Here is a 15,106-nt window from a genome sequence, read left to right on the forward strand (position 1 = left end):
TTTCTTTCTTTTTCCTTTTTTTTTTTTTTTTTTTTTAGCCTCTCTTTCTTTTTTTTTCCCCCTTGGAATGGCAAATAAAGTACAATGTCCTTAGGTTTACTTTTTAAGCCTGTGGAGTTTAGGATGTTGGTGGATAACTGTTTGCTAACCTTTTACTTTTGGTTACTGTTCATCTTTCCTCGTTTATCATTGAATCTCCAGCACCTGATCCCAAGTCTGGAACGTGGGAATTGCCTGCCCACCCCAAATCCCTCAAAAAGATACAAAGAGAAATTGCACTTTGAAATGGTAAGAGGAGTGTGGCATAAGCTGCATTCTTAAGATTTACTTATCTATTTGAGAGACAGAGCTCGAGCAAGGGTGGGGGTTGGGGGAGGGGGGAGAAATCCTCAAGCAGACTCCACACTGAAGGGGGGGAGGGGGTCCGACACACGGCTTAATCCCACAACCCTGAGGTCGTGACCTGAGTCAAAACCAAGAGTTGGATGCTCAAAAAACTGAGCAACCCAGGCTCCCTGGCACACGTATTCTTAATGGGCCGTGCCTTCCTACATACCTGAAATCCTGTTAACCACTGCAGCCAAAGACAGATTAGGTTCCATGTTTCCCATAGTTAGCTGAAGGATGGAGCATGAGGTCTGTGATTGGCATGCCCCGAGATTATTTAGTAGATGGTACTTACAATGGTTATAGCAATATAACCATTACAATTAAGAACAGTGGCGCCTGGGGGGCTCAGTTGATTAAGCGTCTGCCTTCAGCTCAGGTCATGACCCCAAGGTCCTGGGATGGAGCCCTGTGTCCGGCTCCCTGCTCAGCGGGGAGCCTGCCTCTCCTTCTCCCTCTGCCTGCTGCTCTGCCTGCTTGTGCTCTCTCTCTGTCAAATAAATCAAATCTTTAAAAAAATAAAACAACATTAAATAAAAAATAATAATAATAACGAGAACAAGCCAAAAGCCTCCCTCTGTGCATCCTTTTACTGGGAGAATTGCAGTTTTTGAATGAGCAAAATTTGTATTCAGAAGTGTGAAAGGGTCAAAGCCATTAACACCGACACGGGAATTTTGAAATCTTCTTTGGCATTTTTGTTTTTCTCATATATCTTAAGAATCGTATTTCCTCGGAAAGACCGCATTACATTTTTTATCTTTAATTTTTAACCACAGGCACGGACTTGAAGTACAAAGCCGTAGGTACTCGACCACACAAATGGTTTGACGGTCAGCCTCCCTGGTGTCACTGAGGCCCTAAAAAGCAAAAAGAATGAGAATTTCAGAAATAAAACGAAGGGGAACGTGAACTCCCTGAATTCAATGTTTTACTAGACCTCTGGTATTTGAATGAAGATTTTATCAACCTGAATAATTACTGTAATAACCATTACAAAGCTGAGTAATTTTATATTCCTGATGGACATAGACGGCTGTTAACAACAATGTATTTTGTCCTTCAAAATATTAATTGATAATAGGAGTGGAATCATATATAGACACGGACTCTTAGCAATGTAACATTTCATTGACATTATATTTGGTGCTGTACAATGATTTCTGTTGAAGTTTCAAAGGGACCAGGAAGCTGAACGTACAGTTTAAAAAGGCATTTGGATGGAGTTGTGAAGTGGTGGGGGGAGGGAGATGTCTCTGGAAGGTTTCCTCATCCTCACATTAACTAAGTAACTCTGCATGTATCCACTATGTAATAATCCTGATATCGCTAGCAATTATTATGAAACACTTGGCATGGATGAGGTAAAATCCTATGTATTTGATATACATAAGGTCTGCAACATAAGTATAATTCTGATTTTATCAAAGAGGAAACCTAGTGGGGAACTTAACAATTTTGCCCAAGTATGCAGAGTATAGAGTTTTGTTCAGGTTCAGATCCAGGCCTTTCTAAGTCTAAAGTTTGCTCCTTACCATGGTCTGTTCTGCCGCTGCAAACTTTTCTTGAGGGTCTATTCTGTGCCCAGCTCCTTTCTGGATTTGGAGGATGACGTGCTGAATCGGCTTAACTCCTACCCTTAGAGATCTTGCCCTTTAGTTAATGAGCTATATTTTAAATGACAATATTAGCAATTAATCCATTACCATGATGCTTAGTATTATGAAGGATGTTATTGTGGGCAGGGGGATGGTACTCAAAAGAGACAGAAAGAAGTCCTAACATTACATGTGGAGAAGTGGGAGTTATATATGTCGGGGAACTTTTTTTTAAAACTTAAATTTCAAAATCATCAATTCAAAATAGTCTTTTCAGAACGTCTGTTTAATTTTGTCGAGGGCTGAGCTGAATTTCTTGGTAACTGTCTTACAGATAAGATAGCCATATATTTTAGAAACAATAGAACATAAGACATGTTACCTATAATATATTAGTATCACTTGAACATTTCCCACATCCAATTGAGAAGAGAGGAGGAGAAGCCACGCTCAATGTTGTGTTGGACTCAAGTGCCTGTTTGGGACTTCGGGTCCTTGGTTGGTTGCTGCCTCACAGTTAGCAGTTTAAGTGAGTAAAATCAGGGTATGGTTAGCCGGGAGGTTTTTGCTTTGAAGATTTGCTTTTGCTCTTCTGAGTTTTTCTTTGATCCGATGCCAAAATGTCCCCTTTTATAAAACTGCATCTCCAAGGCAATAGCAACAGGGATTCTTTGGAACAACGTTGTCACCATTCAAAACTTGCGATAAAGATAAGGCCTAACAAAATTATGAAATATGACAAGCCTTTCCTTCACCTGGAGAAGTAATATTTCCTGGCTGCCAATGATATGGCAGGTGCTACTTGATTTTTAATGGTTTTCTCATTTGACTGTCACATCAACCTGATGAACTGGGAATTGGTGCCATTACTGCTGTTGGTAAGGTTAGACTCATGTGACAGATGGCAACACTGAGGTTCAGACAAATTAAGTGAATTTCCCAAAGTCAAAGGCTAGTGAAGTGCACCGTCAGTGTTCAGTTCCGGGGTCATTGGGCTACAGAGCCTGTGCTCCTTCCAGCTTAGCTGAGAGGTTATTCTCTATTTGATGTCATTTTGTTTCAGCCCAGCTAGAATAGGAGCAGTATGTTGTCAGGATATATCAAGCACAGAGAGCGCACAATCTGGAGGCAGAGCTAAAATCTTGGAAGAAAATGCTGGAGATTGCGTAAGGATAATCTAACTGCCCTAATGCCAGCATCATCAGGTTCCTGGTAAAGACTAACCTCTATGCAACGTGTCCCGAAACCTGATACTCTACTGTTCTTTTAAATAAGCCAAACCCTATTAAAGTTCTCACCCTTTCCTTTGCCCCTCGCAGAGGACAAGCATGCATACTTAAAATAAGCAAAAATGAATTTCAATAAATGAGGTAGAAATCTCAGTGAAGACGAATGAGCAGATCTCACTCCTAGAAGTTATGCCCTTTGCAACTTGCCACAGTCTCTTAGAGAGTCTTTCGTCCTTAGTAAATACCAAAATACCAATGATCTGATAATATATTTATTACCGCAGCCATTAGAAAACCCATTTGAATGCTATTGTGTGCAGTCACGCATGGCTAATTTCCTTGGAATTTCGTAGTTGCTTAGTCTGGAATGAGGAACTTAAATGTACATATAAAATAGATGTTTAAAGAAGAAGTATCATGCTGTGGTCCTGAGGATTGTCAGAAATGGACCATATACCCATGTAAATGATACCTTTGACTTTTATTGGCTTCAGCTGAGCTATCCCTTAGAGGTAAAACAAAATAAAAGAATTACTTATTGTCATATCGCCCAGAAGAAAATGAAATGAGAAAATACCCACGTTGCCTTAAGCCAAACATATGGAGTCTAGAAAAAAAATAAAAAGCATACTACCATAAAATATGATGTTTGGTGGCTGCTTTTTCCAGAGCCTATTAAGTTGAGCTGTTAAAAAAAATGGGTTGAGAAAGGCAGGAAGGGAAATTCTGCTTTTATTTTAAGTGCATAAAGTGGCGCTAGTTTGATTATCTAAATCCTTCTTTAATTATTGAATTTTTAAATACGATTAGGAATTTGAACCCATTTCACTAAGAGATGCTTGATACAGCGATATGTATTCTTCAGGAGGATTTATTTTACCTCCATCATCTCTTCCTTACCCCGCTTTGACTTTCAGTTGCTTCTCTACTTCCCCAGCATAAGAGGAGTTTAGAGCACCCCTAAAATAATGCAATCGTTCTGTGGCACTGCAGGAACCCTTGCTGGAAACAGTTGTAGGTATTTGCTAGGTGTTTCAGTGCAAGCAATTGGGCTGAGCAAAGCATGTATTTCTCTCATAAAATCATTGATTCTTTATGATCATTTGGCTATAATCTCTAGGATAATAAAAGTTTGGAACAGAAAATTCTCAGAGGAGTAAAGAAGAACAGAGAGAGAGGAAAGAGAGGATAACATTTTTAGAAAGAGTGTTGAAGATGCATACTTGGAAAAGTGGGCTCATGAGCGGGAAGACAAATAGGGGTGGACAGTTGGAAATAAGAGTTGGGCTATTTGTATTTGAAGACACTAACAGAAAGAAGACATCACTTAATTATCTAAATGAGAAAGTCTGTATTTCAAAGCCTGTGTTGGGAGATGTACTTCATCTTTGAACAAGTAGCAGTATAGTTAAAGGGTCAGGAATGAAGAGAGTGGTAAGTGACAAAGAGCTTGTGTTTAGCCAATGGTAATTATTCTTTCTGATGATGCTTCTCATAGCTGTCTTCTGGCATTGCAGATGGCTAGTGTGGACCCATTTGCCATTGTAGAAATCATTAGAAAGGAGATTCAACTCCTTTCAAATAAAAGAAAAAAAAAATGAACTGAAAGTGTTCTGCCCCTAAAGATTAGTTGAAAACATCCACAAGGATGATAATGGTAGTGACTAGCTACCTTTTGCTCAGAGATTTGACATGCTTTCACATATGCAGGACCCAGTAGAGCATGTATTTCTCTCCCCATTTCACAGATGAGTAAGTGGAGGCAGGCAGAAGCATGTAACTATGAATCGGGAGAAAAGTAGAAGAAAAGCTCCTGGCAAAGTGCCAGGTAAATGTCCAAGAGAAAAGGTAGATGTTCCTTGGAGCCCTGACATCCGTATGACTCACTGAGTAAAATATAAAGCTTCCCTGATAGGAAAATCTTAGCCACAGAAAGATGAAGTTTTCTCCCAAATCTGAGCACAATTTGAATTTTCGAGAAAAACAAACGTTTTAAAATTCCAAACCAAGAGTTATGTGTATTCTGTCTTACATAATATTTATATTTCTAGAAATTATACTAAAGGAAAGCTACTTTTTGCAACTCTAGGCAATTTTGTGTATAATAAACTTGGACTTTCCTGCTTGGATGTGCTTACCTAGTACCACCTGGTGGCAGCTAAAATTATTTCAGGAAAGGAGAAGACTAAACATTCCCAATTGCTCAAATTCCAGCTTCAGTCTCTGGAGGGAGATGTTAAGCACCGAAAATACTGCTCTGGGACTACACGTGCTAGGTGGTTTGAACTCTGTGGAAACTAGCACTGAAACCTCTTGTCATGTTGCCAATGCCAAGAATCACCCCACTATGTATTAGGAATGCATTTTCAGATGACTTCTCCTTAGCCACGATTGATGGATGTTTATTTCTTTGTTCTCCTTCTCCCTGATTCCAGATGTTGATGCCTAAGGCAGCTTAATAGCCGTAGGAATGCCAAGTAATGATGGCACTGGAGAGCAGACCTAAGTGGAACATACAAAGGTGTCAAACCTATCACCTTGTCCTCATTAATATCAGGTTACAGTACAGCTAATTGTGCTAACAACACGCTTCAGTCTCTCCCTCATCGTTATGTAATAATGACTTTCTTTTCATCACTGGCTTAAATTGCTTTTTTAGAACTAGTCCCCTGAAAATTTCTTATCCTCCTCTAGCCGCTCTGCTATAAAACATTTATCCAGCCAATATCGATTGAGTATCCACTATTGCCAATGCTATGCTAGGTACTAGGGATTTAGCATCAGGCTAAAGGATTCAATTTCTAGTCTTGCAGTTCAGATAGAAGAGAATACTACTTTTGCTGCTGCTATTATGACTAGCACTGCTATTACTGGTACTGCTATTACTAGTACTACTGCTGCTACTAGTGCTGTTGCTACTAGTACTAGTACTTCTGCTAGTGTTCCTACTCGTACTACTGGTGCTACTGCTACTGCTGCTGCTAGCACTAGTACTATTGCTGCTGTTCCTACTAGTACTACTGTTGCTACTAATAGTGCTGCTGTTGCTTCTAGTACTAGTACTACTGCTAGTGTTTCTACTAGTACTACTACTACTACTGCTGCTGCTATTACTAGTACTACTGCTACTGTTCTACTCACACTACTGTTGCTGCTACTAGTAGTAGTGGAAGTACTATTACTACTTTTACTATTGCTACTAACTTATTTAATGCTACCCTGTGCCAGGCTCTGCCCTAAGTGATTTATCTTGATTGGTTCATTTAATTCACACAACAACCTATGAAGTTAGGTATTATTTGTATCCCAATTTTATTAATGAAGAAATTGAAGCACAGGGAAATTAAGTAACTTGCTCATGGTCACCCACATAGTAAGTGGTAGAGATGGGGTTCAAACCAATTCCAGAGTCTCTTCTTAACCTCCACCTTTCAATGAACAAGAGAAACAACAATAGATAGAAACACTATTAAACAGATTTACAGTAATTTGTAATTACAAATAATTGCTTTATAACTTCTGATTAATTGTAAGATAATTTACAATAGCAAAATGAGCCATAGAGAAAATCTGATGTAACCATGAGGATAGAGAGTGATGATCTGGGAGGAGAGAAGTGAGACTAGAGGGGCTCCTCTAGACCCAGTGACCACAAACATCTCTGAATAATAAGAAAGAATCCTTTCTGCAAAGATTGAGGGTGAGGAGCCTCCCAAGAAGAGGGAATAGCAGGTGCAAAGGCAGGAAGAATGTTTGAGAAGATTCAGGCTGCAGCAACACGGTTTCTGCACTTGGGAGTGTAGTGAGCAAGGATGTGGAGGAGACGAAGTTGGAAAGGTCTCGAGGGCCTGATCCTGCAGAGGTTTAAAGGTGAAGGTAAAGAGTAAGAAAATCTGTGGTCTGCTACTGCAGACTCTGCCAGGTCCTTTGAGAGATTCATTCTAATGGCAATGAGACATCACGGGGTAGCCTTGAGCAAGGAAATGATATGGTCCCTTTCATCAACCTGATGGCTTCTGATGAAAGGTTTTCCCCTATTCACAGATTCTACAGTATTTTCCAAAACATTTCACCATGCATATAGGAAACCTGTATCTAATATCCCAAATGGCCTTAGCTGATTCTCTCCTTGAAAGGCCAACAGCCTTCTTTCTGTTGACTACTCTTTTCCAGACATTCTTCTTTCTAATTGGTCTGAATGTCCATTTACAGCATCCAATATTAGTGAAGGTATAGCCATAATTATATCTCCTCTGAGTAACGGCTACAGTAGAAACATTCCAACAGTGCTGAAAGCAAATGAAATCATGTTTTATTGCTAGAAACTGGAGACTGTTGGCATTTAGTAAAGCAAATGTTTGACCGAAGGGCACTATTGTACTAGTGTTAGTCATGAATCTCTTCTATGTTTGTTTTATTAAGTTTCAAGATTTTACTCTCTGATGAATAATGTTCCCACAGTGAATGTTAAAGGCCCAAAGGAAAGAATTACAGCATCTGTAGTAATGGTATGTAATGAATGCATTGAGGTCAGAAGAAAAGCTGTCTCGTTGTCAAAAAGGAGGCAGGGCACGTGCTTCTTCAAATATACGGTGTCTCAACTTCCTCAGCATTTCACATGTATCTGCCAGATGAGCTTGACTTAGGCTTACTTAGTAGGCTGAAAAATTCCTAAATAGCTTTTTATAGTTTTATAGCTTTTTATTACCATGAAATCAAGCATGATACAAACCTTGTACCTTATAAGATGTATGTGGTTAGTTGGATGGATGGGTGAGTGGATGGATGGAAGGATGGATGGAGGGAGGAAAGAGGGAGAGAGGGAGGCCTGGATGGATGAGGGGATGAATAGATGAGTGTATAGATGGATGGATAGATGGATGAATGGATGGATGGATGGATGGATGGATGGATACATAAATGAGTATTTAAAGGTCTTAACAGTCAGAGTGCAGTGCTGGTAATGCTTCTCCCCTGTAAGGGAACCTTGGTGATGATCAAACCAGATGAGGTAACCTGTGGTCAGGAACTGAAATAGCACTGATAATCAGTCTTAAGAGAATCTTCAACTTTAATGTCTCGAGAATATGCTGTGTTTTAGCTGTCCTGTTTTGAAGTGTGGATCCAGGCAAGCCAAGGGCATTTAATCAAATGATATTAGTTCAGGATAAAACTTGGCAACCTATTCCGCCTGCTTAACTCCATAGGTTTCAGATTCACTGACTTCAGGAATGTATTCCTCACCTCCGGGTAGGTTAAGTGCCCATCCCACTTGCCTCTATTGCACAAGAATATACTGTAATATTACTATGTAAATGTCATGTTTCAAGTTGTATCCTCAGTGTCTGAAACTAGTATGTCTCTTAGTAGGTGAAGTCACTCTCTGACTGGAATCCAAACTTAAAACAGATCCTTCTTTCCCACAATAAGCCTTTAAATATATTCTTATAATTAGGAGATTAGGTTGCTATATAATCCCTTTATGGTTCACTATATAAAGATACTACAAATAGGTAGGTAGATAGATAAATAGATACATAGATGGATAGATAATAGATATAGATAGATGATAGATAGATAGATATAGATAATTTGCGTCTTTAATTGATATGGGCTGTCTGTGAAGATCTAATACAATCATTCTTTTATATATTTGCCTAGATATATTCAGGGTGCAAGGGGTATAGGGGAACACTTAGAAAACAGAAGCTATCGCCACTTGCCAACATTATCTTTTTCTCTCTTTATTGAATTTAAACCAGAAAAGTAGAAAAAAACTTGCCATTTGAAGATATCTGTAAAAATAGGGGCTATGAGATACAAAGATTATGAATTTTTATTCATGTTATATACATATTGTATTTATAATTTTTGTGTTGTTCTTATGTTCTCTTCCAAGTGACACATTATTTTTTTTCTCTTATCCATTTAAAGTACAGTCTATGTCAACTACCTCCAATTTCCTGCTCATTTATTCTTCAATCATATATATGTGTTTTTTTTTCCTTATTGGATTTTTATTTAGTTTATAAGTTCTCACTAATTTATATATATATATGTATATTACTTTTTCATCAGAAAAAATATATTTTAATACATCTAATGTAGAACTCTAAGCTCAGAGATATTTATACTATTTGTTATTGTGAATCAATGTTTCTTATTTGTCAGCAATGAGAATGAAAAAGTATTATTGGGATCCTAGTTATAAACTCTGGAACCGGAAGTCTGATTCATGTAATTAATCTGGAATAGGCTTTCAGCTATCTGTCCAAAGATTTTGGAAGGATGAAGAAGTCAGATTTATGAGAGTTTGGGTAATTGTGCTTTTAGGCATTTATTTAAAATGGTGTCATCATAAACATTTCAGTGTATTTATGTTCTTTATGAACTTGGGTCTTGACTAATTAGATGCAATGGAAAGACTACTTGGTTTCTTAGCAGCCTGTTACAAGTCCTTGATGGAAAAAATATTTATTGTCTGAACAGTCTCCTCAGCCACCACTATCATCATGACCTCAGTGACCTACTCTGTACTTTGTTCAGTGCATGATCCCTAATGGGGGCTCCATGAATTGTCATGAGGTTGAAGAGTCAATGAGCTGAAAGAAGGAGAGGGAGATAATGTAGACTGTACTTGAAGGAGATGGATAACTGAAAGAAAAAAATAAATGAGGTGTCATTTGGAAGAGGACCCAAGGACAAAAAAAGCATTTATAAAGACCATTGCTTTCTCACCTGTTATAAAAGCAACATAAATTTGTTATAAGAAATTTAGAAAATTCAGAGAAATGCAAAGAAAATTAAAGTCCCCTCTAATCTCATAAGCTAGAAATAACATTTAATTTGTTTCACTGAACACAGCCACATGTACACACTCCCACACACTCATTTGTATGATTCCTAAAACAAATTTAAGATCTTTTACTCATGACTAAAAATTTTCCCAGGTACTTTGTCGTGTTTCCAAAACATCCCATCCTATCTATTTATCCATCCATCTACTCTACTCTTTACTTGTACTTGAGGAATGATTAAGGACATATGATTACTATACCTGGAAATGAACCTAGACCTATAAATCCACCTGCCCTCATATGAATGCCAGTAGCAATAATGGAAGTGATATTAGGTGACACCAGGTGACATGTGGAAGCACCATCCTCAAATTTGAAAACACTGTTCTGGGCAAGAAGTACAAGAGAGACAATAAAACCTTTATTCCTATCAATATTTATGTTTTTCAACTACAGAAACAGGTGAAAGAACTTGCATTGACTTTCAAGCACATTTTCTAACTTCTAATTGCATATATAATCAAAATTAAGCCTTGAAGCTGTCTTATGCCCTTTGGAGCCCCCAGACTAACCACTTTCATTAAGAGGCAGGACCTTATTTCTAAGGCAGATAATTAAAACTTGTTGTAATAAAGATGGAAATGATAGTGTCTTATGCTAAGTCCATGGGGATTTGTAGCCAAAGTAGGTTGAGGCTTTAATAGTGAAAAGATGTTTTTGATAAACCTGCCTGGGGCATGCTAATAGATGGGTCTTTCTGAATTTAATTTGAAGAAGCATAATAGCTTGTGAAATGTGAGGGAAATTACTGGAAACTTTTTTTTTTTAAGTTTGCTTTTTAAGATGTGCCATAATTTTCATGCAGGAGGTAGCTTTTAAATATTCATTCAGGCATTTAATAGCTGTGTTATAACTCCTGATATGTGCAGGGTGCATGCAGGGTGGAGGACTAGAGAGATAGATATAAAGATGAACATAATCTTTCCTGCCCATGGGAATCTCATAATCACCTGTTCCCAAGATGCATGGTCTGATAAGACATCACACACATAGTTTATACTTAAGCATTCCTATTGAACTAGAACTCCAAAGAACCTAACCAGCAGCTCCATGTTTTAAAATTTGAAATTCTAAGAATGTTGAGGAAAGTCAAATATCTTCCACTAGATTGCATTGTCCATGAAGTCAAGGACACATTATTTTTTACTCTACAGTGAAACCCCTATGCAAAGGCTGCTTACAGTAGGCACTCAATAATTGGAATAACTGAGCCAATTATACCAGTCATCCTGGCACAAGGATCTGGAATTCCCATTGCTGAAGTGATTTTTTTTTTATGGATTTGGAAATTATTTCCAAAGCAGGACCTGCTAAAATGATGTATTAACTGAGGGGTTTTTAATCACTGGATGCCTTTTTTTTTTTTAAGATTTTATTCATTTATTTGAGAGAGAGAGATAGCAAGAGAGAAAGCACCAGCAGAGGGGAGAGGGAAAAGCAGGCTCCCTGATAAACAGGGAGCCCTATGTGGGGCTTAGTCACAGGACCCTGGGATCATGACCTGAGCTGAAAACAGACACTTAACTGACTGAGCCACCCAGGCACCCCACTGGATGCCTTTTTATCACCAACAGTATTGGATTAATATACGCGATAACTCAAACTTTGAAAGCAGACCCTAGGGGACAGAGAGGAGTGCTGGATGTGCTTTGATATCATAGGAGAGGTCTTGAGGTTTGAAAGAGCCTCAAAATATTAGAACTAAAAAAGCCCATAGATTTCTAGCTATGTCTCCTAAGGCAAGGAAAATAAAAGCAAAAATAAACTACTGGGACTACACCAAAATTAAAAGCTTTGGTGCAGCAAAGGAAACCATCAACAGAACAAAAAGGCGACCTATTGAAAGGGAAATGATATTTGCAAATAATATATCTGATAAGGGAGTAATATCCAAAATATATAAAGAACATATACACCTTACCACCAGGAAACTCACCAATAATCCAATTAGAAAATGGGCAGAGGACCTGAATAGACATTTTTCCAAAGAAGATATACAGATGGCCAACAGACACATGAGAAGATTTTCAACATCACTAATCATCATGGAAATGCCTGTCTAAACCAGAGTGAGGTAACCACCTTATACCTGTCAGAATATCTAGAATCAAAAAGACAAAAAATAACAAATGTTAGAAAGGATGTGGAGAAAAAGGAACCCTCACACAGTGCTGGATGGGAATGTAAATTGGTATACCCACTATGGAAAATGGTGTGGAGGTTTCTCAAAAAATTAAAAATAGACATGCTATGAGATCCAGTGATTCCAAAGAAAACTAAAACACTAATTTGAAAGTATACATGCACTTCTACATTTTTGCACCATCATTTACAATGGCCAAGATAGGGCAGCAATCCGGGTATCCATCAACGATGAATCAATACAGTGGAATTATTGCTCAGCCATAAAACAGGACGCTATCTTGCCATTTGTGACAACATGGATGGACCTAGAGGGTATTATGCTAATTGAAATAAATCAGAGAAATACAAATAGCATATCATTTCATCTATATGTGGAATCTAAAAAACAAAAGGAACAAATGAACAATAAAAGCAGAAACAAACCCATAAACACAGAAGAAAAACTGATGGTTGCCACAGGGGAAGGTATGGGGGGATGGGAAAATGGCTGAAAGGGAGTGAGAGATATAGGCTTCTAGTTATGGAATGAGTAAGTCACAGGAATAAAACGTACAGCATAGGAAATATTGTCAGCGGTACTGTAATAGCATTGTATGGTGACAGATGGTAGCTATGCTTGGGGTGAGCACGGCATAATATATAGATTTGTCAAATCACTATGTTATACACATGAAACTGATGTCACAAATGGCAAGATAGCATCCTGTTTTATGGCTGAGCAATAAGTCCATTGTATTGATTCATCTCTTGATGGACACCTGGATTGCTTCCATATCTTGGCTATTGTAAATAATGCCACAATATATGGAAGGGTGCATATATCTTTTCAAAATAGTTTTATTTTTTAAATTTTCTTTGGGGAAATACTCAGTAGTGGAATTATTGGATCACATGGTATTTTTAGTTATAATTTTTTTTGAGGAACCTCTATACTGTTTTCCATTGTGGCTGCACCAATTTACATTGAAGGCAGGCTGAATTTTAAACATTGGGATGAGTGAATGGGAAAGCACTAGAGAACATTAGGGAGTGGTTGGTCAATGTTACTAGGTCACCTGTGTTTGCTAATTGTTGCTTATGAAAGTTAGGCTCCTACTCTCCCACAGAGACTTCGAAACAGGCACCCTTTCTTTGTTGATAATTACATTTCAAAGAAATATAGTCAGGTCTTTGAAAAATATATTTTTGGGTATAGAACATTACATCTCAAAGGATCAGAGAAAGAATTTACAATCCCAACTTTTCTAAAGAAAATACTCTAAGAAAAGGGAGGTCAGGAGCCTATATTCAGGAAGAAACTTGTCTGAGGTTTAGTGGAGGTAAGGGGACGTTCAGTGCCCTCATCTGTAAAGAGGAGGTAACAAAATCCTATCTTAAGAACGTTTTTGAAAATTACGTGGGTTAATATTATATGCATTTTATACGTAGAACTTAATATCATACAGTTATCAAATAACGGAGAGCCTATGAGAGCTCATCAGATGAGACCAAATTTGGCTAATTGTGTAAATGATATAAAGGATAAAACTAATAATTTCTCACATATAACAAGTTCTTAATGAATGTCAAGTAGCTAACACATTATGTCTAATTCCCTAAAATGTATCATTATTTTCATTTTGCGGAGAAACAAACCAAATCTCTGAAAGTTTAATTCCTTTGTTCAAGGTCAAACACCAGCAGGGGTAGAGCTGTGATTCAACCAAAGGACTGTCTAACCTCTAAGCCCTTGTTTTTCTTCCTCAAATACCAAACTTCTCCTCAGAAACTTTATCAGGCCTAAGGCCAGAGAGGACAAACTTAGATAGTCAACCTGTCCAGAAAACTGAGAGGTCAACCGTACTGTTATTTTGTTCCCAAGTTTTGTTGACTGTGGTTGTTAAAATGAGAGGCAAAAATTGAGTGGACCAATTGACTGGACAATAGACCCATTCAACTAACTGCCAACCGGGAGCCACAAGGGTGCAATTTGACATTTTCTGGAACAGGCCATGTGAGCACTTAAGGACATCAGTGCTCCATTAGGGGGAAGGCAGGTGACCTTTTCTTTCCTTGCCTTCTATACTTGGCATTCGCAAGAAAGGAGTGGGGTGGGCAGAGATAAGAAAAGCTCGCTGTCATAAGCAAGAGCCTTTTGCCTCCTTGGGTACAGCCAGGCAAGAAGTATTTTGTGAGAAGCCACATACAAAATAAAAGCTTTTCCTTTTTTGTTGTTTAGACTGCAGCATGTGACTTTCTCTCCCATTCTGCTTATCAAGTCAAAGAAAGTCTATTCAGTAATTCTGCTGGAGATGTGATTTAGGAGGTGAACTCACCTAGCTGAGGTCAGAAGCTCTTTGCAGAGAGTACTGGACCTATTGTCACAGGCTTGGGTTTTAAGCTACTTTCACCAAGCGGTTATGACCAGAGAAAAAGCACTATTTTTTTTTCTCTGAGCCTCAGTTTCCCCCTCCACGGAAGAAATATAAACTACATCATTCCTGAGGTTGGTTTCTTACAGTCTTTCATTAGGATTCTAGGGAGCTGTCCAAATAATGTGTCTTCCCAGGGGCTTTTCGGAATCACCCTCGCCAGAAGAGAGCCTTCCTTCTCTGAGCTCCCATCCTGCTGACTCTATGGACCCTATGGATATACTGCCCTGTTCTTTGTGTGGGATGCAGCCTTGTGGGGCGGAATAAAACCCAGAGAGAGGCAGACCTGTGCCTATATGCTCACCCTGCTGCCTACTACTTGCATGATGGGCATTAAATGATCTAATCTCTGAGCCTCAGTCTTCTCATCTGTAAAATGGAGATGTAGTGGATATTTTCTAAGTGTTTGTTTGTTTGTTTGTTTTTGTTTTTGTTTTTCCCCTGCCTAACACTTTAAACAGTGCCTTTCCTGTGATTGG

The sequence above is a fragment of the Ursus americanus genome, chromosome 8 (genome assembly GCF_024610735.1).
Source record: "Ursus americanus isolate L20-20 chromosome 8, mUrsAme1.1.p, whole genome shotgun sequence".
NCBI classification, from domain to species: domain Eukaryota; kingdom Metazoa; phylum Chordata; class Mammalia; order Carnivora; family Ursidae; genus Ursus; species Ursus americanus.